Genomic DNA, 27,163 nt, shown 5'->3' with positions numbered 1-27,163 from the left:
AAATAAGTAATGTTCAGTGTTTTAATAACCTACTTTTCAGTTTTTTACTATTTCCCAGCTACTTTAAAGTTACACGTAAAAAAAAAACAACAAAAAAAACCCACTGCCATCAAGTCTACTGCAACTCATATCAACCCTACAGGACAGAGTAGAACTGGCCCACAGGGCTTCCAAAGTTGTCATCTTTAGGGAAGCTGACTGCCACATCTTTCTCCAGCTGAGTGGCTGGTGGGTTCCAACCGCAAAACGCCAAGCAGCCAAGCGCTTCACCACTGTACCACCAGGGCTCCTTCTATTGGTAAAAAAAGAACCATTAAAAAGATAACAACAACCGGTGCACAGGGGCGCATATCTCCCCTTTCACCTCGACCTCCACAATGACTGGCCTGGAGAAGCTGCAGCAAAACCGCTTCTCCTCAACACTCAGGGCCAGAAAAGGAAGTTTTGTACTCACTGTTGAGTCTTGAGTCCCAAAGCCGCGGGGGACCTCCCTGGGGCTGGGTCCTGTGGAAACGAAGCTCTTTTTCCTGCCCCAGGGGCCCCGTCACCCCCCAGGCTGAAGCCGGCCTCCACCATCTCTTCTAGGCGCCCTGGGTCAAAAAGGCGACAGCGTCCGCTCTGCTGACTGTTGGGGCTCAGGGAGGGCCGCTTTGTGCTGGTTGTTTAGCGGTGGCTGCCCCCCTGGGAATGACGGATATTCTCAATTCTAAGTGATATTTTCACCCAACGCCACTTTTATGTAGAGAAACATTTAAATGGGAATTTCATCAGCAATATTGTGTGTCCTGCTTTTCTTCTTCCAGTCTAACTTGGATAATTACTTCTTTTTCTTGCCTGACTAATCTGGCTAGAACTTCCGCTACGTGTTGAATAGAAGCATTGGCAGCAAGGATCCTTGTCCTGTTCCTAATGTTAGGGGAAAAGCTTCTAGTCATTCACCATTGAGTAAATGTTGGCTGCGGGTTTTTCACATATGGGCCTTATCATGTGGAGGACGTTCCCTCTGAGTTCAAACTTTCTGAACAATTTTTTCATCAAAGAGAATTGGATATTCTCAAGTGTTTTGTCTGCATCAATTAACACGATCATGTGTGGGATTTTGTGCTTCATTCTATTAATGTACTATATTACATTGATTGGTTTTATTTCAAATCATCATTACGTTTCTGGGATAAATCCTTCTTGCTCATGGTTTATAATCCTTTAGATGTGCTGCTGGATTTGCATTGCTGGTATTTGGTTGAGGATTTTTACATCTGTACTCTTTTTTTCTTGTAATCGAGATGAAGATTTACAGAACAAACTAGCTTTTCATTAAACAATATGTACACATTGTTTTTTGTGACTTTGGTTACCAACCCCACGACATGTCAACACTCTCCCCTTCTCGACCTCGGGTTCCTTCTTAACAGCTTTCCTCTCCCCTCCTGCTTTCCAGTCCTTGCCCCAGGGCTGGTGTGCCCCTTTAGTACGCTTTTGTTTTATAGGCCTGTCTAATCTTTGGCTGAAGGGTGAACCTCAGGAGTGACTTCATTACTGAGCTACAACGGTGTCTGGGGGCCATACTCTGAGGGTTTCTCTTGTCTGTGTCAAGCCATTAAACCTGGGCGGTTTTTGTTTTAATTTTGTTCTACATTTTTCTCCAGCTCTGTCTCAGATATTCTATTGTGATCCCTGTCACAGCAGTCAGTGGTGGCAGCCAGGCACCATCTACTTGTGCTGGACTAAGTCTGGTGGAATTGTGGTCCATCAGTCTTCTGGACTATCTTTCCCTTGTGTCTTTGGTTTTCTTCATTCTCCCTTGCACCAGATGGGGTGAGACCAGGGGAATATCTTATAGGCCACTCATAAGCTTTTAAGATCTCAGACACTACTCACCAAAGGAGAATGGAGAACATTTTCCTTGTAAACTATGTTATGCCAGTTGAGCTAGATGTTCCCCGAGACCATGGTCCCCACATCCCTCAGCCAGTGTTTCAGTCCCTCAGGGAGTTTGGATGTGTCTATGGAGCTTCCACGACCTAGCCTTGGACAGGTTACGCTTGCTTCCCAAGTATTGTGTACTGTCTTACCCTTCACTAAAATTACTGCATATTTATTGTCTATTTAGTGTTTTTCCATCGCCACCCCTCCCCTCTCTCATAACCATCAAAGGTCGTTTCTTTTCGTGCATAAACTTTTTTGTGAGATTTTATAATAGTGGTCTCATACAATATTTGCCCTTTTGTGATTGACTTACTTCACTCAGCATAATGCCCTTCAGATTCATCCATGTTGTGAGATGCTTTGCATCATTTTTCTTTATAGTTGTGAAGTACTCAGTTGTGTGTATGTACCATAGTCGTTTATCCATTCATCTACTGATAAGCACCTAGGTTGTTTGCACCTTTTCGCTACTGTACACAATGCTGCAAAGAACAAGGGTGACAGCTATTATTTCTCTAGGATATATTCCTAGGAGTGAGATTGCTGGATCATAAGGTATTTTCTATTTCTAGCTTTCTAAGGCAGCACCATATCGTTTCCCAAAATGGTTGTGCCATTTTGCATTCCCACCATCACTGCATAAGGGTTCCAATCTCCCTGCAGCCTCTCCCACATTTCTTACTTTTTGTTTTTATAATTTGTGTCAGTAATGCCGGGGTGAGATGGTATCTCATTGTCACTTTGATTTGCATTTCTCTTTTTTAATGGCTAGTGATTTGGAGCATTTCCTTATGTCCGTTAGCTGCTTCAATGTCTTCTTTGGTGAAGTGTCTCTTCATATCATCGGGCCATTTTTTAATTGGATAATTTGTCTTTTTGTTGTAGATGTGTTGGGTTTTTCTTTAGATATTAGACCTTTGTCAGATTTGTCATAGCCAAAATTTTTCTCCCAGTCTGTAGGTTCTCTTTTTACTCTTTTGGTGAAGTCTTTTGATGACCAGAATTGTTTAATTTTCAGAAGATCCCAGTTATCTAGCTTATCTTCTAGAGTTTGTGTCCTTAGTTTCGGTGTGTATCCTGTTAATGCCATGTATTAGGGCCTCTAGCACTGATCCTATTTTCACTTCTATGATCTTTATACTTTTGGCTTTTATATTTAGGTCTTTGATCCATTTGGAATCAGTTTTTGTGTATTGTGTAACGTATGGTTCCTGTTCTATTTGTTTGCAAATGGATATCCAGTTTTGCCAGTATCACTTGTTAAAAAGACTGTCTTTTCCCCATTTGATGGACTTTGGGCCCTTGTAGAAGATCAGGTGACCACAGATGGATGGATTTAAATTGGGGTTCTCGATTCTGTTCCATTTGTCAATGTATCTGTCCTTGGAACAGCACCAGGCTGTTTTGACTACCATAGCTGTAGAGTAGGTTCTCAGGTGAGGTAGTGTGAGTAACCCTACTTTATTCTTCTTCTTTAGTAGCACTTTACTTATCCGGTGCCACTTCCCCTTCCATATAAACTTAAGGATTAGGTTTCCCATCTCTTTAAAGAATGCTGTTGGTATTTTGGATCCAGATTGCATTGTGTTTGTAGATCGCTTTGGGTAGAAGCGACATTTTTCCAATGTTGAGTCCACCTATTTGTGAGCATGGTATGTTCTTCCATTTCTGTAGTTCTCTTCTGATTTCTTGCAGTAGTGTTTTGTAGTTTTCTTTGTACACGTCTTTTACATCCTTGATTAGATTTATTCCTAAGTATTTTTATGTTTTTAGGGTCTATTATAAATGGTATCATTTTCCTGATTTCCTTTTTGTCCTTCCCTTTATCGATGTATAGGAATCCAAATGATTTTCCTATGTTTATCTTATATCCTGCTAATCTGCTGAATCTTTCTATTAGTTCCAGTAGTTTTCTCGTGAAGTCTTTTGAGTATTTTATGTATAGTATCATATCATCTGCAAATACAGACAGTTTTATTTCTTTGTTACCAGTTTGGGTACCCTTTATTTCTTTTTCTTGCCTTATTGCTCATGCTATGATATCTTTTACAATGTTAAATAGGAATGGTGATAAAGGCATCCTTGTCTTGTTCCTGTTTTCAAGGGTAATCTTTCAGCCTCTCTTCATTAGTAACGATGCTGGCTGTTGGTTTTGTATAGATACCCTTTATCATGTTGAGGAATTTTCTTTTTCTACCTATTTTATTGAGAGTTTTTTTTATCAGGAATGGTTGTTGGACTTTGTCAAATGCCTTTTCAGCCTCGATTGAGATGATCATGTGATTTTTTATTTATGTGGTAGACTACATTGATTGATTTTCTAATGTTGAGCCATCCTTGCATACCTGGTATGAATCCCACTTTGTTGTGGTGTTTTATTTTTTTGATATGATGCTGAATTCTATTGGATAGAATTTTGCTGAGAAATTTTGCATCTATATTAATGAGTGATATTGGTCTGTAATTTTCATTTTTTGTGGTGTCTGTGCCTGGTTTTGGTAACAAGGTTATGCTGGTTTCATAGAATGAATTCGGAAGCATCCCTTCCTTTCTATGTTCTGAAATAGTTTGAGAAATACTAGTGAAAGCTCTTCTCTGAATGTTTGGTAGAATTCTCCAGTGATGCCATTTGGGGCAGGGCTTCTGAAATTTTTATTTATTTATTTTTTTTTTACCTTTTCAATCTCTTCTCTTGTTATGGTCTATTCAGATTTTCAACTTCAGCTCATGTTACTTTGGGTTGGTAGTGTGTTTCTAGAAGTTTGTCCATTACCTCTAGGTTTTCAAATTTCTTGGAGTATAGGTTTTCATAGTACTCTCATGTGATCCTTTTTATTTTAGTTGGGTCTGTTGTAATGTCCCTCGTTTCATTTCTTATGTAGTTAATTTGCATCTTCTCCTGTTTTTCCTTTGTCAATTTGGCCAATGGTTGTCAATTTTGTTGATCCCTTCAAAGAGCCAACTTTTGGTTTTGTTGATCCTTCTTATTGTTTTTACATTCTCTATTTATTTCTGTTCTGATCTTTATTATTTCCTTTCTTCTGGTGTCTGTGGCCTTCTTTTGTTCTTCTCTTCCTATTTGTTTGAATTGTGTAGCTAGTATTTTGATTTTGTCTCTTTCTGCTTTTTTGATGTATGTCTATTGGTATAAATGGACCTCTGAGCACTGCCTTTGCTGTGTCCAGAGGTTTTGGAATGATGTGTTTCCATTCTCATTTGAGTCTAGGAATTTTTTTTATTCCGTCTTGGATTTTTTCTATCAACCAGTGGTTGTTACACAGGGTGTTATTCAGTTTCCATGTAGTTGAATTTTTTTTCTTACTCCTCATGTTGTTAATTTCTACTTTCATAGTGTTGTGATCAGAGAAGAAACTCTGTATTATCTCAGTGTTTTGTTGAGGGTTGCTTTGTGGCCTAAGATGTGGTCTGTTCTGGAGAATATTCCATGTGCGTTAGAAAAAATTGTGTCGTTTGCAGCTGTTAAGTGAACTGTTCTATAGACGTCTACCAGGTCAAGTTGGCTGATTGTGGCCTTTAAATCTTCTGTATCTTTGTTGGCTTTCTTTCTACATACTCCGTCCCTTATCGAGGGTGGTGTGTTGAAGCCTCTTACTATTAATGTGGAACAATCAATTTCTCTTTTCATTGCTGTTGGAGTTTGTTTTATGTGTTTCGGAGCCCTCTCACTGGCTGCATAGATATTTATTATGCTTAAGTCTTCATGATGTATTGCCATTTTAATCATTATATCATGCCCCTCTTTGTCTTCTATGGTGGATTTTATTTTAAAGTCTATTTTACCTGAGATTAGCGTTGCCACTCCTGCTCTTTTTTTTTGGTAATTGTTTGTTTGACATATTTTTTTCATCCTTTGATTTTTAATTAATTTATGTCTTTGTTTCTAAGGTGTGTCTTTTGTAGACAGTATATGGATCGGTCTTGTTATTCTTATTCCATTGTGTCACTTTCTGTGTCTTTATGCGTGCATTTAGGCCACTTACATCAGTGTAATTATTGATGGGTGTGAGTTTGTTGCTGTCATTTCATAGTGCTTTTTTTTTGTGTGTGTGGTGCTGGCATTTTCTTTATTTCTTTTCTTCTTCTGTGTTGAATTCCTTTTTGTCTGTGGATTTTTCTTTTCCTTTCTTTCATTTTTGTACATTTTGTGTTTACTGAGACTTTACATTTTTCCTCTTTGATGAGTAGGTTTGTTAACATTCTTTGTGGTCACCTTGAATTTACCCTTGTCTTCCTGAGTTTGAACCAGTCTTTTATTATTTGGCATTGTCTTGACTTCCTCTCCATTTGAAAGTTCTACACCTACACCAATTATTCCCTCTTTTATTGTTCTCACATTGTTATCATTTACAGCCTAACCTTTAGGATTTCTTCTGGTAAATCTTTTACTTTTGCTTTATCCTTGAGAATTCATTACCTACGTTGGTATCTGGCTGATGTAGTCTTGTTTCCTAGATTCAGGCTATTTTATGATGTTGTTTGTTCTCTAACCAAAGGACTCCCTTTAATAATTCTTGGAAATCTGGTTTGGGTTTTACATATTCCCTTAATTTCTGTTTATCTGGAAATGTCCTAATTTCACCATTATATTTGAGCAAGAGTTTTGCAGGATATATCATTTTTGATTAGCATTTTTTTTTTCTTTCAAGGTTTTATATAAGTCATCCCATTGCCTTCTTGCCTGCATGGTTTCTGCCAAGTAATCAGAGCTTAGTCTTACTGTTTCCCCTCTGTGACTTTGGATTTTTCTCGAGCTGCTCTCAGAATTCCTTCTTTCTCTTTGGTTTTAGCAAGTGTGATTATGAGATATGCCTCAGTGATTTTCTTTTGGGGTCTATCCTATACGGTATTCGTTGAGTTTCTTGAATTGGTCAGTTTTTCATCTTTCATGATATTAGGGAAGTTTTCTGCCAGCAATTCTTCGATGGTCCTCTGTGTTTTCCATTTTCTCCCCCTGCTCTGGAACTCTGATCACTTGCAAACTTTTGCTTTTGATTGTATCCTACATCGTTCTCACCGTTTCTTCATTTTTCTCCTTCTTTTCTCTGATTTTTCCTCAAAGTAGTATCCAAGGATTGGTCTTCAATTTCACTGATCCTGCCCTCCATTGTTTCTAAGCTGCTCTTCAAACCTTGTATGACACTGTCCATTTCTGAAATTCGGTTGTTTTTCTTTTGGATTTCTAATTGCTGTTTTTGTATGATTTCTAGTTGTGAGTTTATTTTGACATTTGGTTCCTGAATTATCTTCCTAAATTCTTCCATTGTTTTTTGAGCCTTTTCCATGATTTTTTCTGTATTTTCCATGATTTGGTCTATTTTTATTCATTTTTGTCTGCTTTTTCTTTCATCTCTTGGATTTGAATTCCCTATCACGTAGTTTCACTGCCTTTTCTTCTACTTGAAAGTCATCTGGTGTTTGATTTTGGACACCTACTGCAAACACCCTGTCTCCTTTCTTTTTTTTTTTTTTTGATATATGTCTGCTGTCTTCAGGACATTCAGTAATTATTTTCTTCATTTATCGGTTGTATATTTGTTTCATCCTGTTTTTTTTTTTCTTTTTTGATTATGTCTAAGCAGATGGGGTGGGCGTTTCTTTGTTGTTTCTTCATCTGTGGGCATGATACTTCTCACCACCTTGTTCAATGGGCAGGGCTCATCTCTCAGCTATGGTGCAGCAGGGCAGATCTAGTGGAGGGGGAGGGCCTGGCATGGGTCGTTTGTACCACATACTGAGGCTGACAGAGCCATGCCAGGGGCAGTGCAGGGCAGGTTCCAATAGACCGTGACTGTGCTGCTTGGGTGTGTGATGTTCAGTGCAAGGTGCAAATAAGCAGGAAGGAGTGAGAAGGACATGATGTTTGGTGCTAAGTGTGTGTGGGAAAGAATAGAAAGAGGAGAGGAAAAACAAAAGCCAGATAAAAAATGCTGAGGGAGCCTGTCTTGATAGTAGTGTAGATTCGGAGAGTGTGCGTGCTGGAGGCTTTCTAGCTTGGTGGTGTGGCACAGACCATTCAGAACGGACAGATATGGCACAGGCAGCTAGGTGGGTGGGATAAAGGAAAGGGAGGAAGGGAGAGAGAGATAAGAAACTAGATTTCTAAAAAACAGAGAAAGACACACACAGCCAGGCTACTAAGGCCTTGACCAGACAAGAGAAGGTTACTAATCGTGAGAAGCCAATTCTTCTGCTCCTTGCATCCTACTGATTTGCTGTCCTACTCACTGACTGGTCAACTTTGAAACCTTCTCCAACTTCTCTCCTTTGTGGTCTCCTCACCCCTCCATCACACCCCTCCCATCTCTAGCCTTTCCGCATACCAATTGCCCCTAGCCATCTGCCTTCCCCCTTCAGGAGCTTACATACCCCCTGTCCCTCCCAGGCCCTGCCCTACCTCCTTTCTTGTGCTACTTGAGCTTACTCAAGGGGACAGGACACGAAGGCATAAAGTCTATTCTTCTGGATCCTGCTGCTCTGCCCAACAGCTCCTCCAAATGAACATGGGAGTGATCCTTGGACATGCGTGGTTTCTCACATTTTATCGGAATGTTTCACACTGTAGTTTAAATAGCAGCTTTACTTGGGGGTGATTGAGGGAGTGATCAGCAGAACTGCAGCATTTAGTGGCCCTGTCTGATCTGACTTAGGTAGTAGGGCACTCCTGACACCGGCATCTCAACAATAGCCAGATGGAACAAGAGTGCCCAGAACTGGGCTGTTTGACCAGTGAGGAAAGGATGGCCTTGGTCTTTTCATGAATTTGATCTACTTCTTTAAAGAATGTGCAGAGAGTTAATGCTCCTTTTTAGACAGTGGCTACTCAAAGACAGTGTGTTTCCTGAAAGCACACACGGTAGTCACCTCAGCTGTGGGGGCTGAAATGAAAAGTGTTAGAGAGCTCAGAGTTTATTTTCAAGAGCGATTTCAATCTGCATGAAACTGAACCTCCGTATGGATTAATTTATTTTCTCCTAAAATACTTGTACAATTTTGTTTTTGAGGAAACAGTATTTAACTTTTGTTGTGACCATACATTCCAGAAATTTTTGTATTCCTTTCATGTATTAGTTTTCATGTTGCTATTCATTGGTTTAGGGGAAATACTATGAAACATGAAACTAAATTCTTGTTAGTGGCTATCTGGAATTGTGTTGCTAAGTAGCTTCTATTTTCATAATTTCAATCAGAAAGTACACAAGATTCCTCTCTTAGACAAGTCTTTTATGAACTTCAAAATTCTAACATTACCTGGTTCAGAATGAAAATGAATGTTGAAAGAAAACTTCAATGGTTTTAGAAACTTGATGTTAACAGTATTCTGTACTTTTTATTGGAATATAAAATTATGATAGTAACTGCTTGTCTCTCTTAGTTATTTATGTCCATAACTGTAGCTATATATCAACATTTCTATATTTATCTCATATGTACTATTTTTAATGCGGAATTGTGATTCCTATTATTTCCCATTCTTTCACACAGGTTAGGTGTAATTTTAGCCATTATACAATGCCAGGATTCCCAAATAATGTAAGTATGAATTTTTCACTCAATTTAACAGTGCCAGGATTCCCACATAATGTAAGTATGAATTTTTCACTCAATTCTAAATTCCCTTATAAATTCATAAAATATATCCTGTTGACTTTTTTAAAAATACTTGCAATATTATTTTGGTCAAAGAAATAAAGTATAATAGTTTCTGTGTCCAATTTTTTCCTTTAGCTTGATTATGTATAAGTGATGTAGAATAAACAGTACCTTTTTTTTTTGTTTAGTTAAAGTATCCAATTTGTTAATTTCTGACATACGTATACAGCCATGAAACCATTACGATAATCAAGATGAATAGCATATCCTTCATCCCAAAAAGATGTCTCTCGATTCTTTTAAGTCAATCTTCTGCCCTTTTCCTCCGTTCATGCCATGCCTCTTCCAACCAGTGATCTGCATTTTTATAGAATTTTAATGTAATCAAAGCATATAGGATTTACTTTTTGTTTCTGTTCAGGATTCTTTAAGTCAGCGTAGCCATTTTTAGATTTATACATGATTTTGATGTACTAATGGTTTTTTCGTTTTCGTTCCTGTGTAGAATTCCTATATATGAATATACAACAATCTGATTACCCTTCACATTGGAAAGAGACTTAAGGCATGTTTTTCCCATTAGGCCATGGCCCTTTAAACAGAAACCCAGAAAGCAACACCTTTGCAGGGTTGTCCCAGCTTACATTTATATTTTGCAAGTTCACGATGAATCATTGTTGTTTGGATCCATAATTCATTCGTTTCTGTTGCTGAATCATATTCTGTTGAATGAGTATCTCGGTTGAACACACTGTCTTGGAGGAAACGTTTAGAATTATAGTAGGGAGTTTTCAAGAACAGTTAAATTCAAAGCAATATCTCCATACCAGTTATCAGGACTGTCGAAACTTACTCAGAGGAAGTCTGTCTCCATTCACAGAAATGTGCAAAAGAAATAAAATCAAGGATCTTAGAGAAATCGCACATTGTTAGTGTCATCTTCATGGTCACCACTTTGCTTTTATTCAAGCCCTGCAAGTTAATTAATTCTGAAGAAAGACATCGCTGACTTTTTTTTTCCCCCCTGTGCTGGTCTTTCAGGTGTTAAAACATGAATGTATCCATGAGAAAAGTGTGATTCAGCATTAGACAAAAGGGCAAGTAAAGCATCTGGTGAACCAGAAATTGATCTCTATTAGAGACAGCACACTCACAACCTCTAACAACACTGCCAGACTCAGAAGAAACACCAGGTGGCCAGCTTCCAATCTTCCTGGAAGCAGAGGAATCCACTGGAGATATCTGATGGGTGGGGATAGTTCTTGGAGGCGGATTTAGGGTTTCTCTCCATGATTCCAATTCGTGACTGCTATACTGTCCATTTCTTTGAGGCTTCTTGTGACTTTGAATATTGCTTTTTCAGCTCATTGACAATTGTTTCTCTGGGCCAGACCAGAAACTTACGAAGGCTTTTCCTTTCCTGGGCATTGCTATTTAACAGTAGTCTTTGTCTGCACTGTCCTTTTAGTGAGTATTTTAACATACTTTATAGATGTGCTTTGAATCGTGAATAATCAGGAGAGAGTAGAACTACCCCATAGGGTTTCCAGTAGGAGCCGGTGGATTCGAGCTGCTGATCTTTTGGTTCACAGCAGTAGCTCTTAACCACTGCACCACCAGGGATGGGTTTCTTTGTTTTGGTTTACAGATACACTTTGAATCATGAATAATCAGGAATTTTTATAGTCACTGGCCTCATATTGGATTTCCTTTCAGATTACAAATGAGAACACAAATTGATGGGTGAAATCAAACTAACTTTGTTAAACAGTCTCATCCTCTTTAGTGAAGAACCAGAGAACGAGAAAACTGTATAACTTCAAAGAGAAGGCTTTCAAGTGATAAATTCTATCAAAAGAATTAATAAATATTAACTCTTCTTAGGCCCCTTTCACACACTGGTAGTGGAATTGTGAATTCTCACAACCATCCTGAAATGCAGTGTAACACTATGTACCCAAAGACTTCAAAATGTTTACACCCTTTTTTTCATTCAGCACAATCCCACATCTAGTCATCTATCCTAATGAAATGACCACCATGCATCCAAAGACCTGGTGAGAGCACATTCAATGGAACAGGATGGATTACAGTGCAATTGTGGCAACAAGCTAAATGACCCATGGTAGGCAGATTGTGGAACTAATGTAAATCTTTACAGTGGAAGCAATCCTAAGTTTCCGAGACATTTCAGAACACAGAAAATGCTCTTAACGTAAAGTCTAGTCTAAAGACGCAGAAACCAGGCTTTCCATGTTGTGTAGAGAGGCGTGTATACGTCCGCACAGACAGACTGAAAAAATGCTTCATGAAAATACCATAGAATGGAAGAAGAGAAATTTATAAAGGGTCTTGCTCTTGAGCGTTGAGCAGCTAAAGCAAAAGAAAGAATTGATGAAGTAAAAGAACTGAACAGAAGATTTCAAAGGGCCTCTTGAGAAGACAAAGGGAAGTATTATAACGACATGTGCAAAGAGCTGGAGATGGAAAACCAAAAGGGAAGACCACGCTCTGCGTTTCTCAAGCTGAAAGAACTGAAGAAACAATTCAAGCCTCGAGTTGCGATAGCGAAGGATTCCATGGGGAAAATATTAAAGGACACAGGAAGCATCGAGAGAAGTTGGAAGGAATACACAGAGTCATTATACCAAAAAGAATTAGTCGATATTCAACCATTTCAAGAGGTGGCATATGATCAGGAACCAATGGTACTGAAAGCAGAAGTCCAAGCTACTCTGAAGGCACTGGCGAAAAAAAAGGCTCCAGGAATTGATGGAATGTCAATTGAGACGTTTCAACAAACAGATGCAGCGCTGGAGGTGCTCACTTGTCTATGCCAAGAAATATGGAAGACAGCGTTCTGGCCAACTGACTGGAAGAGATCCATATTTATGCCTATTCCCAAGAAAGGTGATCCAACTGAATGTGGAAATTATAGAACAATATCATTAATATCACACGCAAGCAAAATTTTGCTGAAGATCATTCAAAAACGGCTGCAGCAGTATATCGACAGGGAACTGCCGGAAATTCAGGCTGGTTTCAGAAGGGGACGTGGAACCAGGGATATCATTGCTGATGTCAGATGGATCCTGGCTGAAAGCAGAGAATACCAGAAGGATGTTTACCTGTGTTTTATTGATTATGCAAAGGCATTCGACTGTGTGGATCATAACAAACTATGGATAACACTGGGAAGAATGGGAATTCCACAACACTTTGAAGAACAGGGCATCAGGATTGGAGGAAGACTCATGAACAACCTGCGTTATGCAGATGACACAACCTTGCTTGCTGAAAGTGAAGAGGACCTGAAGCACTTACTAATGAAGATCAAAGACCACAGCTTTCAGTACGGATTACACCTCAACATAAAGAAAACAAAAATCCTCACAACTGGACCAATGAGCAACATCATGATAAACGGAGAAAAGGTTGAAGTTGTCAAGGATTTCATTTTACTTGCATCCACAATCAACAGCCATGGAAGCAGCACTCAAGAAATCCAAAGACGCATTGCATTGGGAAAATCTGCTGCAAAGGACCTCTTCGAAGTGTTGAAGAGCAAAGATGTCACCTTGAAGACTAAGGTGCGCCTGATCCAAGCCATGGTGTTTTCAGTTGCATCATATGCATGTGAAAGCTGGACAATGAATAAGGAAGACCAAAGAAGAGTTGATGCCTTCAAATTGTGGTGTTGGCAAAGAATATTGAATATACCATGGACTGCCAAAAGAAGGAACAAATCTGTCTTAGAAGAAGTAGAACCAGAATGCTCCTTAGAAGCAAGGATGGCGAGACTGCATCTTACATACTTTGGACATGTTGTCGGGAGGGATCAGTCCCTGGAGAAGGACATCATGCTTGGCAGAGTACAGGGTCAGCGGAAAGGAGGGAGACAGACCCTCAATGAGGTGGATTGACACAGTGGCTACAACAATGAGCTCAAGCATTACAACGATTGTACGGATGGCTCACAGCTTTCACATCATGGCAACACCCAAGCCACCACAGTTAAGACCAAGAGGCAGATAAGTATTGCAAACATCAGCAGGACCACCCATGGTGGACAGGTTTCAGTGGAGTTTTCAGGCTAAGACAGAATAGGGACAAAAGCCTGGCAATCTACTTCTAAAAGTTAGCTAATGGAAATCCTATCCATCACAACAGAATATTTTCTGATATACAGCTGGAAGATGAGCCCTCTAAGTTGGAATGCACTCTAAATACATAGTGGCCAAAACAATGGGCTTGAGCATAACAACGACCATGAAGATGGCACAGGACCAGGCATCATTTCATTCTCTTGTCCTTGGGGTCATCATGAGTAGGAGCTGACTCAATGGCAACTAACAGCGACAACAATGTTCACAGTGAACAGAAAAATGATGCACAGAATTAGGTGGCCAATGTTGTACTGTGGGTAACTGTGATGATTACTATTGTGTGTCAGCTTGGCTGCGGCATGATTCTCAGTGTTTTGGCAGTCTTATAATGTTGTGATCGCTTCCCTGTTGAGATTTGATATGTGATCACCGCCATGATGGGATTAGCTGCAAGTAGCCAATCAGTTGAAAGGGAGTTTCTGTGGGCATGTGGCCTGCATGGAGTGTGGGGGGACATTCTGGCAGGGCTCAGTGGCTTTTGCTAGTTCTGAATCCTGCAGCTGACTCCTGTTCATCTGACCTCCGGTTCTCGGGACTTGAGCTAGCAGCTTCCCTGCGGTCTTCTCTGCCAATCTTGGGATTCATCAATCTTCACAGCCTGTGAACAACAGCCGTGCTCTCCAACCTGCCAATCTTGGGTTTGCCAGCCCTTGCAGCTACGTGAATCAGGGGAAGCGTCCAACCTGATCCATGGACTTGGGACTTTCCAGTCTACAACTGCATCAGCCATTTTATTGATATATACATATATGCTTTTCCTTCGCCTCAGAAATCCAGCCTAACATAATAACAAACTGCCCAAAAATCTTAGTGGCCGATACCAATGAAAGTTTATTGCCATAGGTCTTCTGGGAACTCTGCTCCACGTCCCATCATCCTGGATGCCACCCTGTAGACACTTGCCAGGTATTATGCTGATGGGAAGACAGGATGGTCAGCCTCCCATCTGAGGGGTTCTGAACTCTTCTGCCTAGAGGTAACACACTTCACGGTTCATTGGCCAAAGCAAATTGTGTCGCTACATTCACTTTCAGAGAGTCAGGATGAGGACCTGAGATACCTGGTGAACCCCATAGAGACTCCCACATGGTGTCAGCCTGTCTGAGGTCTGTGCAGGTGACAAGGTAAAGAGTCGGAAATGGAAGGAAATGATAGCAGGATTGAGTCAGGTCGGGTCTGTTTTCTCCTTGTCCAGGTGGAGTTTGTCCGCGAGCTGCCCAAAACTATCACTGGCAAGATGAAACTCAGTGAACTTCAGAAAAAGGAGTTTGGGCAGATTGAATCGGCAGTCACCTCAGGCCCCCTGAGTGAACTTGGGCACACCCCTCGCCGCCTCAGTACCCCCTACGTGGTGGGGGCAGGTGTTGTTGAGAAAGTTGATTTCAAAGGGGATCAGGAGCGCCTAGGTTCTTTTCCTCTTTGAAGTTAAATTCAGTCAGGACCCTTCCTCCCGCTGCTCTGTCCCTTGGGGGGTGCCAGGAGAGCACTAGGATTGGGGGTGAGGAGTAATACAATGCCACCATCAACGTCTACAGTTGCCCTGTTTTGTGAGCTTGCTTTGTGCCTGGGCCTGTGTTAAGCGCTTCTCACTACTTCCTCTGCGAGTCTCCCCAGTCCCCAGTCCGAGATAACCCAGGCCAGAAAGGTTCTCCCTACTGGATCCAGCACCATCTGGTGGCCCCATGTGCCCATTTCCATGGCCAGGGACACTGAGGCCCAAAGGGAAACTCCATGTGGCCCTAGGCTCAGGCTCTGCTGGCCTCCTACTGGGCCTCACATGAGGGTGGGCCCAAAACTCACCCAGGAGCAGTGTCTGCAGGGTTGGCCCTTGGTTGGTGCCTGTACTCATTTCCCAGTTACTCCACCACCTGCTACCATCCAGTGGGTCTGTTGCCTTTGCTCCTGACAGTAACGCTGCTGTTGCTGCTACCACCGCCCGACCTCCTAGGCACCACGGTAAGTGAGGGACGAGGGCTCTCTGGGGATCCAGGAGCCCCAAGAACTCCCCGAGTCCTCCCCAGGTGTGCTGCCCATTCACCCCTAACCAGGCCCCAGGAGCCCTCTCCCTCGGATTTCCCTAGAGATCTCTCCTATTCAAACCTTTGCCAGGGATCCAGAACAGCCCCAACTCTACAACCAACCGCCAGCTACTCACACCACCCCAGGGACACAGAGCCCTACAGACCCCCCAGGCCTCCCTATGGATACCCACACAATCACCCCTCCCAGGAACCCAAGACTCGCCCAACCCCACCCCCGATCCTCTCCCACTCACTGTAACCCACTGCAGCTGCCCCCTGGTTGGGGGTCCTATAAACTGACCCTTCACTCCCTCCATCCTTGGGGCCTAAGGTGGGACCACCAGGAGCACACCAGAGGCTGATGGATCAGCAACAGAAGGGCCCAGCCACGCCTGAGGGAGGAGGGTGGACAAACTGTCTCCTCTCACCTACATGGGGGTGGCCCTCGAAGAAGTCCCCTCTGTGGCTGCATGTTCCTGGGGAACACACACACATATACACACACTCAGTGGGAAATGTATAGATAGAACGAGCACACAGATGCATAAACAGAGAACATCCTGTCTTAGCTGGGAACACAGATGTGGGCTCATGTACAGGTTCACAGGGCCCCACACAGCAGATCCAGGCAGAGACACTATGGGGAGCACACGCACACACAGACACACACTCAGGGTCACCTGAGACAGCTCCCAGGCAAACTGACACACGATGGACACATACACACAGATACACAGTCAGGAGCACACAAAGGAGCAAATTTACACCAGCACACAGATCCAAAATACAGACACACACAGACACTCCAGCAAGGACACACATGCCCAGATACACACACACACAGAGGCACAGGCAGAGAGATACATGGATTTCCAGAAATGACACACACCTCTTCACTGAGACGGACACACAGACACATACAGAAGAGCATAGAGACACAACAGCCACATGAGAAAACACAACACACAATCAATATGCTCACTGACTCAGAAACTCAGAGACAGCCACACAGATTACACAACTGCACGCACACACTCACACACATGCACAGACCCATGGCCTCACAGGACACACAGAGGGCCCTGGCACTCCCAACAGAGGCCACTGCAGGCAAACCGAGCTATGATCCAGGCATGCCCTGCTCTATCAAAGCTGTCACAACAGGGAGTGCTTTCCTGGCTCCAAATTCATGCTGGGGCCCTCTAGAGTGCTGTGCCCAGGGCTCTGAGAGTGGCCAGGCCTGGGTCGCTGTGGCAAAAACCTCTGAGCACAAGGTGGGGACTTGGATCCTGTCAGGGACCCTTAGAGTGGAGGTGTCTTATACAGCCTGGTGGATGCAGTGGTGAAGGTAGGCCACAGGAACTGTTGTTAATTTTCATAGGTGTTGTGATGATTAGTTTTTTGTGCCAGTCCTACCTGTGTGTGCAAATGTAAGGGAAGGCAAGGGGCCTGTCCTAGAGGATGAACAGAGGAAATGCCCAGTTAATAAACAAAGCATATTCCAGACAGGAGTAACATTATAAATAAAGGGAACTCCAGAACACCTAATTGTGCTCATGCCTAACCTCGACATGGAACAAGAGACAATTGTTCAAACAGAACAAATTGCAAAAGGTATGTGGCAGGGTTGCATTTTTTTCACCTTACTTATTTAATCTGCATGTTGAACAAATAATCCTAGAAGCTGGGCTATATGAAAAAGACAGCATCAGAAAAGGAGGAACACTCATTAACAAATTCAATAATCAACTGACACAACCTTGCTTCCTGAAAATGAAGACAACTTGAAGCACTTACTGATCAAAGTCAAAGACCAGAGCTTTCACTATAGATTCTGCCCGAATGTGAAGAAAACAAAAATTCTCACAACTGGACCAATAAACCATGTCATGCTAGATGGCAAATATATTGATGTTGTCAAAGATTTCATCCTACTTCGATCAATAATAAATATCCATGCAAGCTGTTGTTGTCGTTAGGTGCCGTTGAGTCATATTGACCCTATGTACAACATAATGAAACACTGCCCAGTCTTGGATCACCCTCACAACGGTTGTTATCCTTGAGCCCATTGCTGCAGTCACTATTTCAGTCCATCTTGCTGAGGGTTTTCCTTTTTTTCACTGGTCCTCTACTTTGCCAGGCATGATGTCCTTCTCCAGGGACTGATCCCTCCTGACAACATGTCCAAAGATGTGAGACACAGTCTTGCCATCCTTGCTTCTAAGGAGCATTCTGGTTGTTCTTGTACCAAGACAGATTTGTTTGTTCTTTTGGGGGTTCAGGGTGTATTCACTATTCTTTGCCAACACCATAATTCAAAGGTGTCAATTCTTATTCCGTCTTCATTATTCATCGTCCAGCTTTCCCACGCATATGAGGTGACTGAAAGCACCATGGCTTGGGTCAGGTGTACCTTACTCTTCAAGATGACATCTTTGCTTTCCAACCCTTTAAAGAAGTCTTTTGCAGCAGGTTTGCCCAATGCAATGCGACTTTTGATTTCCTGACCGCTGCTTCCGTGGGTGTTGATTGTGGATCCAAATCAAATGAAATCCTTGACAACTTCAGTCTTTTCCCCGTTTATCATGATGTTGTTTATTGGTCCAGTTGTGAAGATTTTGTTTTCTTTTTGTTGAGGTGTAATCCATACGGAAGGCTGTGGTCCTTGATCTTCATCAGTAAGTACTTGAAGTCCTCTTCATCTTCAGCAAGGAAGGTCGTTCACCTGTATATCGCAGGTTGTTAATAAGTCTTCTTCCAATCCTGATGCCCCATTTTTCTTCGTATAGTACACCTCCTCGGGTTATTTGTTCAGCATACAGACTGAGTAAGTATGGCGAAAGGATACAACCTTGATGCACACCTTTCCTGACTAAACCACACAGTATCCCCTTGTTGTGTTCCAATGACTGACTCTTCATCTATGTATAGGTAACTCATGAGCACAATTAAGTGTTATAGAACTCCCATTCTTTGCAATGTTATCCGTAATATCTTATGATTCACACAGTCGAACGCCTTTGCATAGTCAATAAGACACAGGGAAACATCTTTCCTGTGTTCTCCACTTTCAGCCAGGATCCATCTGACATCAGCAATGATATCCCTGGTTCCACTTCCTCTTCTGAATTTCATTTGAATTTCTGGTAGTTCCTGGTCGATACAGTGTTTCAGCCGCTTTTGAATCATCTTCATCAAATTTTACTTGCATGTGACATTAACGATATTGTTCAATAATTTGTGCGCTTGGCTGGATTACCTTTCTTGGGAATAGACATAAATACGTACCTCTTCCAGGCGCTTGACCAGGTGTCTGTGGTCCAAATTTCTTGCAGTGATGAGTGAGCACTTCCAGTGCTGCATCCATTTCTTGAAACACCTCAGTATGTATTCCATCAATTCCTGCAGCCTTGTTTTTTGCCAGTGCCTTCAGTGAAACTTGGACTTCTTCCTTCAGTACCATTGGGTCCTGATCATATGCTACCTCCTGAAATGGTTGAATGTTGATGAATTCTTTTTGGTATAGTGACTCTGTGTATTCCTTCTTTTAATGCTTTGTGCATTGTTTAATATTTCCCTGTAGAATCCTTCAATACTGCAACTCGAGGCTTGAATTTTTTTTTTCAGTTCCTTCAGCTTGAGAAATGCCAAATGTGTTCTTCCCTTTTGGTTTTCTATCTTCAGGCCTTGGCACATGTCATTACAACCCTTTACTTTGTCTTCTTGAGACGCCTTTTGAAATCTTCTATTCAGTTCTTTCACCTCATCATTTCTTCCTTTCATTTTAGTTGCTGGACGTTCAAGAGCAAGTTTCAGAGTCTCTTCTGACATTCATTTTGGTCTTATCTTTCTTTCCTGTCTTTTTAATGACCTCCCCTGGTGGCGTAATGGTTAAGTGCTCTGGCTTTTGGTTAAAACGTTAGCAGTTCGAATTCACCAGGTGCTTCTTGGAAACTCTATGGGGCAGTTCTTATTCTATCTTATAGGGTTGCTATAAGTCAGAATCAAGTCAATGGAAATGAGTTTTTGTTTTTTTTTTTTTTTGCTTTCTTCATGTATGATGTCCTTGATGTCATTCCACAACACGTCTGATCTTTGGTCATTAGTGTTCAATGTGTCAAATCTATTCTTGAGATAGTCTCTAAATTCACATGTGATATGCTCAAGGTCATGCCTTGGCTCTTGTGGACTTGTTTTAATTTTCTTCAGTTTCAACTTGAACTTGCATATGAGCAACTGATTGTTTCGCAATCAGCCCCTGGCCTTGTTTTGGCTGATGGTATTGCGCTTTTCCATTGTCTCTTTCCACAGATGTAGTTGATTTGATTCCTGTGTATTCCATCTAGCAAGATCCACGTGTACAGTAGCCATTTATGTTGTTGAAAAAAGGTATTTGCAATGAAGAAGTCGTTGGTCTTGCAAAATTCTATCATGTGATCTCCAGCATCATTTCTATCACCAAGGCTATATTTTCCAACTACCAATTCTTCTTCGTCTCCAACTTTCGCGTTCCAATCACCAGTAATTATCAATGCATCCTGATTGCGTGTTTGGTCAATTTCAGACTGCACAGGTTGGTAAAACTCTTCAATTTCTTCATGTTTGGCCTTAGTGATTCATGTGTAAATTTGAATAACATTCTTACTAACTGGTCTTCCTTTCAGGGATATGGGTATTATCCTATCACTGACAGCAATATACTTCAGGATAGATCTTGAAATGGTCTTTTTGACGATGAATGCATCCATGTAAACAGCAGTCAAGAAATCAAAAGATGCATTGCATTGGGCCAATCTGCAAAAGATCTCTTTAAAGTTTGAAAAACTGGAAATGTCACTTTGATGACTGAGATGCCCCTGACCTAAACTATGGTCTTTTCAATCCCCTCATGCATGCAAAACCTGAACAATGAAAAGGGAAGGCAGGAGAACAGCTGATGCATTTAAAAGGGAAGGCAGAAGAAAAACTGTGGTGTTGGCAAAGAATATAGAATATACTGTGGAGTGCCAGAAGAACAAACAAATCAGTCTTAGAAGAAATACAATCAGAAGGCTCCTTGAAGTGAGGATGGCAAGGTTTACTTTGGCTCTCCTGTTTTGGACATGTCATCAGGAAATACCAATCACTAGACAAAGGACATCGTGTTTGGTAAAACAGAGGGTCAGCAAAAACACGGAAAGCCTTCGATGAGATGGATTGACACAAGAGCCATAAAAATGTGTCCCATGATGTCCTATCAGGTTGCTGTGACTCGGAATGGGATCCATGGCAAATAACAACAACCACCCTTTAAAATGTAGAACAAAGAATATACTACTTTGGTTTAAATTAAATGAGCAAATACAATATTCTCATATGTATTCTAAACACTACATTTTAAACAAATAAAGATACACAATGGATGTGAAGATCAGATGTACAGTTATCACAGCAATGCCCATACAAACTGACATATTATTCCAATACTAATATACATAAAATATCAAATGGAGAAAGCTCCTGTGCTGAAATGAAAAGTATATTTGTGCAAATAGATTCCAACTTTTTGTGTAACTCCTCAATGTGGGATGATATTTTGAACCAAGGAGAAAAAGTCAATAAAGCTGTCCAATGAGAAATCCTGAGTACACAGAAAGCTCCATGAGTATTAGAAGGCCTAGCCCCTTGCTTACAGCAAATGAGAGAAAGTAACTTGGAAAGCATGTTTGGTGGATGTAAAACTTTAACAAGACATATACTTCTGAATGTAAATATAGGAAAATGAAGGAATGGGAAATGTATGGTTCACTGGATCCAAGTATCAATTATTACGGGAATAGATAAATTTTAAACAGGACATTATGAACACCCCGACTTTGCCCTTAAAGTGAAGACATAAAAAGTTTACTGTGTCTGAATCTTGAATTTTTAAAAGAAAAAAAAATTATTTTCAATGACTACATCCAACTTACAGCCATTGGCTTGGCTATTAAAAATTCTAGCAACTTAAGTCCTGCAGAAATTTCATCTTAAAGAGTTTTAAGCTGTGTCAAATATCAATAGTTGGTACTAAAATAGATATCAACGTTCTTTGTTCATCTAAATCTGATTCAGGAATTGTGCTTAGGACAATATTATACCGACTTGGAGCAAGTTTTGGTAATTTTTTTTTTTCAACATTAATGGCCATGATGGGGTCCTATGAAATACCTTTCAGAAAGCTGAAATTTGAAATTATTCGAGGTCATCACTGAGTCATGAAAATCCTCAAACTTGGCAATTATCTCAATTGAAAATGAGACAAAAAAATAGAATTATATTTAAAAAATATTATTGATGACTATCGTTCCATGGGAGTCCTGGTGGTGCAGTGGTTAAGAGCTACAGCTGCTAATCAAAAGGTTGACAGTTGGAATCTACCAGCCGCTCCTTGGAAACTCTATGGGGGAGTTCTATTCTGTCCTACAGGGTCGTTATGAGTCAGACATGATGGCAACGTTTTTGTTTGTTTTTGGTTTTGGTTTGTTTTTATGCTTCTATGAGGATTCCCTGGGTTGCGAAGATGGTTAAGCACTGGACTATAAGCCAAAAGGTTTGTGGTTGGAAGTCACCCAGAAGCACCTCGTAAGACACACCTGGCAATTTGCTTGCGAAAGGTCACAGCCTTCAAAGCCCTAGGGAGCAGTTCTACTCTGCTCACATGGGTTGCTCTCAGTCAGAATCCAGTTCACTCCACCACAACTAACAACGGCAATGCCTTCATGAAAACTAGGGCAGTAAAATTATAGTAATTTCTAGTATATTAATAAAGAAAATAATTAAAATTAATGTTCAGGGTTTTAATACATCTACTTTTCAATTTTTTTTTACTATTTCCCAGCTTCTTCAAAGTTACAGGTAAAAACTGAAACAAAAACCAAACCCACTGCCTTCAAGTCAATTCCGACTCATTAAAAAAAAAAAACAAAGAACGCAAACCCATTGTTCTTCCAGTTGATTCCGACTCATAGCGGCCCTATAAGACAGAGTAGAACTGCCTCATAGGCTTTCCAAAGAGCGCCTGGTGGATTCGAAACTGCCAACCTAGCACTGAACCACTATGCCACCAGAGTTTCCACAGGGCTTCCACCAGGGTTTCTACGGGGTTTCCTCGGCTGTCATCTTTACGGAAACAGGCTGCCACATCTTTGTCCCGCTGAACGGCTGGTGGGTTCCAACCGCAGCCGAGCGCTTAAACACTGAGCCATGAGGACTTTTTCTAAAAGTAAAAACCAAACCAAACCGTTGCCGTCGAGTGCATTTCGACTCATAGCGAAAAGTAAAAGGAACCATTAAAAAGTTAACAACAGCCTGTACACAGGGCCGCGCATCTTTCCTTTGACCTCAGGCTCCACCATGACTGGCCTGGAGAAGCCACAGCAAAGCTCCTTCTCCTCAGCACTCTGGGCCCCTTTTAAAAGGAAGCTTTGTACTCACTGTTGACTCTCAGGTCCCAAAGCCTCGGGCGCCTCCCTGGGGCTGGGTCCTGTGGAAACGAAGCTCTTCTTCCCGCCCCAGTGGCACCTTCACCAGCCAGGCTGACGCCCAGCTCAGCGCCTCTGCTCTTTGAAGAACCAAGGGCCAGAAAAGGAGACGGGGCGCCCTCTGCCGGCTGTTGGCGCGCAGGGAAGGTGGCTTTGTGCCTGCTCTTTAGCGGAGGCCGCGCACCCCTGCGAAGGACAGACATTCTCAGTTCTAAGTGATATTTAAACAAAAAAATAGGTTTAATAGGAATTTCACCAGCAATACTGGCTGATCTCCAGGGAGAATTCTCCATCATCACGTTAAAATGAAAACACGTTAATTAACTCCTTGACGAATTCTCTTCATAGCTTGAGTGGAATAACTACATCCCTTAAAAAAAAAAAAAAAAATTAGTTGGGGGAAAAAAAAATTTTTTTTTTTTTTTTTTAGTTGGAAATGGGTGTTTTATCAGAGATCTCTTAGACACCATTTCTGATCCTCTTGGCTCTCTTATCTCTGTTTCACATGCTACTGTGACAATCAGCTCTGAAGGCTCAGATGTACTTCATGAGGGACCAACATCACAAGCTCCTGCACTTTGTCCCTATGTCACATGACTCCCCACCCTTCTCTGGGTTTCTATGTTGATGCTGAGGTGGGAGATGCCCCTTGATCAAAGCCCACACATGCACAGCCAGGTGCCTTGTTAACTCTGGGTGTGTGTGTGGTCTGTGTTTGTGTGTGTGCAGAGAGTGAATGGTCAGTGTGGTGGGGGTCCGTATGTTAGGGTGTGTACATGATTTTCATATTTGGGTATGATCAGAGGGTAGATAGTCATTTCAGGGTCTCTTTGTATGTACGTTTGCTATGGTCAGTTGGGTGTATGGACATGTGGGAATTTGGACAATATGCAATGAGTGTGTGCTTGTCAGACTTCGGTGTGTTTTTAAAGTGGGCTAATGTGAGAATGTGTGGTCAGTGTGTGAATTCAGGATGTCAGTGTGGTCAAAATATGTGTGAATTCTCAGTGCTGATGGGTTGTTAGAAGATAAAAAATCATTTACAATATCTGTGTGTGCTGCACTCATGTTTATGTGCTTAGAAGTTGTGTGATCAGTGTGAATGTGTGTGTCTTGAGCGTGTGTTTATGATGTGGTTAGAGTGTTAGTAACGAGCAGCATCGAACACTTGCCCAACTACTCAGCAGTCACCTTCCCTGGAGCCCCAGTTTGTCTAGGAAATGCCCAAAGGTTATCTGAGGGGCCTGGAAAAAGGAAGAAAGAACAGAGGGGTCAGGGCAATGGGAGCTACTAATGCTGAAGACAGAGAAGTGCCCAGGTTCTTGACCCACTGGAGACAGGGATTTGGGCTCTGTAGATTTAAAGGGTCCGGGAGCCTGCAGGCACCAGGAACTGTAGACCTATATGGGATCGTGATTGAGGGCTTTGTGCAATAGGGTTTGTGACTAATAATGTTCAGCATCTTTCCATGTGCCTGTCGGCCATTTGTAATCTTCTTCGGAGAAATGTCAATTCCTTTGCCCAGTTTTGCATTGGGTGGTTTGTGATTTTGTCCTTAGTTTTCTCAATAACTTCTGGATACTAGACCTTTATCAAGTATGATTTGCGAACATTTTCTCTCATTCTGTATTTGTTTTCCACTCTCTGGTTAGTGTCCTTTGATGCACAAGAATTTTTCCCTTTGATGAAATTCAATTTCTCAACTTCTTTAGTAGGTGCTTGTGCTTTAGATGACACTTCTAAGACACCATTGGCCAATCCGAGGTCATGAAAAGTACACCTGTGTTTTCTTCTAAGAAGGCTTTTATAGTTGAAGTACCTATATTTAAATCATTATTTTGAATTAATGTTTGTATACAAGGTGAGGAAAAGTCCAACATCAATTTCTGTATGTGATATCCAGTTCCCCTAGCATCATTTGTTGAAAGACTCTTCTTCCTTCACTGAATGGACTTGGCAGCCTTGTGGAAAAGCAATTGGCCTCGTAGGTGAGGGTTCAGCTCTGGATGCTCAGTTCTATTCTATTGATCTATACGTGTATCTCTATGCTAGTGCCACACTGTTTTGATTATTGAACCTTTGTAGTAAGCTTTGAAATTGGAAAATGAGAGTCCTGCCACGTGGTCTCCTTTTTCAAGATTATTTTGGCTACTTGAGTTTCCCTGCAATTCTGTACCAACATCAGAACCCACTTTACCATTTCTACACAAAAAGGGTAGGAATTTTGATAGGCAGGGAATTACATATGTGGATTACTTTAGGGAATACTGCCATTTGAAGGATATTAAATCTTTCCATTCACCAACACAGGACCTTTCCATTTATTTAGATCTTCTTTAAATTCCTGCAGAAATGTTTTTTAGTTTTCAGGGTACAAATCTTTCAACCTTACCTCATTGGTTATATTTATTCCTAGGTACTGTATTCATTTGGCTGCTATTGTAAATGGAATATTTTTCTCGATTTACTTCTTGATTTTTCAATGCTACTGTATAGACATTCAGCCGATTTTTTGTGCTGATCTTGTATCCAGTAACCTTGCCAAATTTGTTTCTTTGCTCTAACAGTGTTTTTTGTTAATTCTTTAGGCTTTAATCTTTACAAGATCACATCAACTGTAAGTAGGGATAGTTTGACTTCTTCCAATCCAATGTGGGTAATTACTTCTTTTCTTGCCTAATGCGGCCAGAACTTCCGTTACATGTTGAACAGAAGTATTCACAGCAAGGATCCTTGTCCCGTTCCTGATGTTAGGGGAAAAGCTTCCAGTCATTCACCATCAAGTATAACGTTAGCTGTGGGTTTTTCCTATATGGTCTTTATCATGTTGAGGAAGTTCCCTCTTAGTTCAAACTTTCTCAATGTTTTTTTCATGACAGAGTATTGGATACTCTCAAATGCTTTATCTGAATCAATCAACATGATCATGTATGGGCTTTTGTGCTTCATTCTATTAATGTAGTCTGTTACATTGATCGACTTTTACCTAAAATCACCCTCGCATTTCTGGGATAAATCCCTCTTGCTCACAGTGTATAATCCCTTGGATGTGCTGTCAGATTTACACTGAGGATTTTTACATCCATATTCTTAAGGGATAGTGCTCTACATTTTTATTTGCTTATGAGGTCTTTCTATATCTGGCTTTGGTATCACTGAGTTCACACATATTCCTTTACTCCTGAGATTTCTCCTTTGATTCGTGTTTCATTTAAAACAGCACATTACCAGTTCCACCATGGGGAGTTTCTAGTTAGTGCTCTATCATAATTTCTAGCACGATTATGTTATGATCACAAAACAAGAGAACATGTTCTCTGTGATTTCATTCCTCTGACATTGATGGAGACGAGCTTCAAGTCCAGAATAGAGTGATTTTTTTAAAAGTACCACGTGTGCTTGAAAATAACGTTTCCAGTATAGCTGTTAGGAATAATGAGATAAGCACATATATATATATCGGTTTGCTATTCAAATGTTCCACATCCTTACTGATTTTTGTCTGTTTATTCTATCAGTTGCAGAGAGAGGGCAGGGGTGGAAATCCCCTACTCTGCTTCTCTTTGTTTCTTCTAGAAGCTCTGTCACTGTTCACTCTATAAGTTTTGTAGCCAAGACTTCGGATGGGAAATTCTGGGAGCTAGGGAAAGAGGGGAACAACCCAGAATGTGGGGGACAAGGAAGATGGGTTGGGAAGGACCATAAATCACAAGTTTCTTGATGGTCCCAGAGAGGACCTGTAGTTGGTATGGCAGTTGCTGGGGGATGGTACATGGTGGGTTACCTGTGGTGTGTCAGGCTTGGGTTCCATTGTGACGCGTCAGGGGCGAAGGCAGGGATTGGACGAGGGAGAATTTATAAGCCATGCAGGTTACTAAGGCATCGACCAGACAGGAGAAGGCTACTGATCCTGCGAGTCCAACTCTTCTGCTCC

The sequence above is a fragment of the Loxodonta africana genome, chromosome 12 (genome assembly GCF_030014295.1).
Source record: "Loxodonta africana isolate mLoxAfr1 chromosome 12, mLoxAfr1.hap2, whole genome shotgun sequence".
In the NCBI taxonomy this organism is placed as follows: domain Eukaryota; kingdom Metazoa; phylum Chordata; class Mammalia; order Proboscidea; family Elephantidae; genus Loxodonta; species Loxodonta africana.
This window is presented reverse-complemented; position numbering follows the sequence as displayed.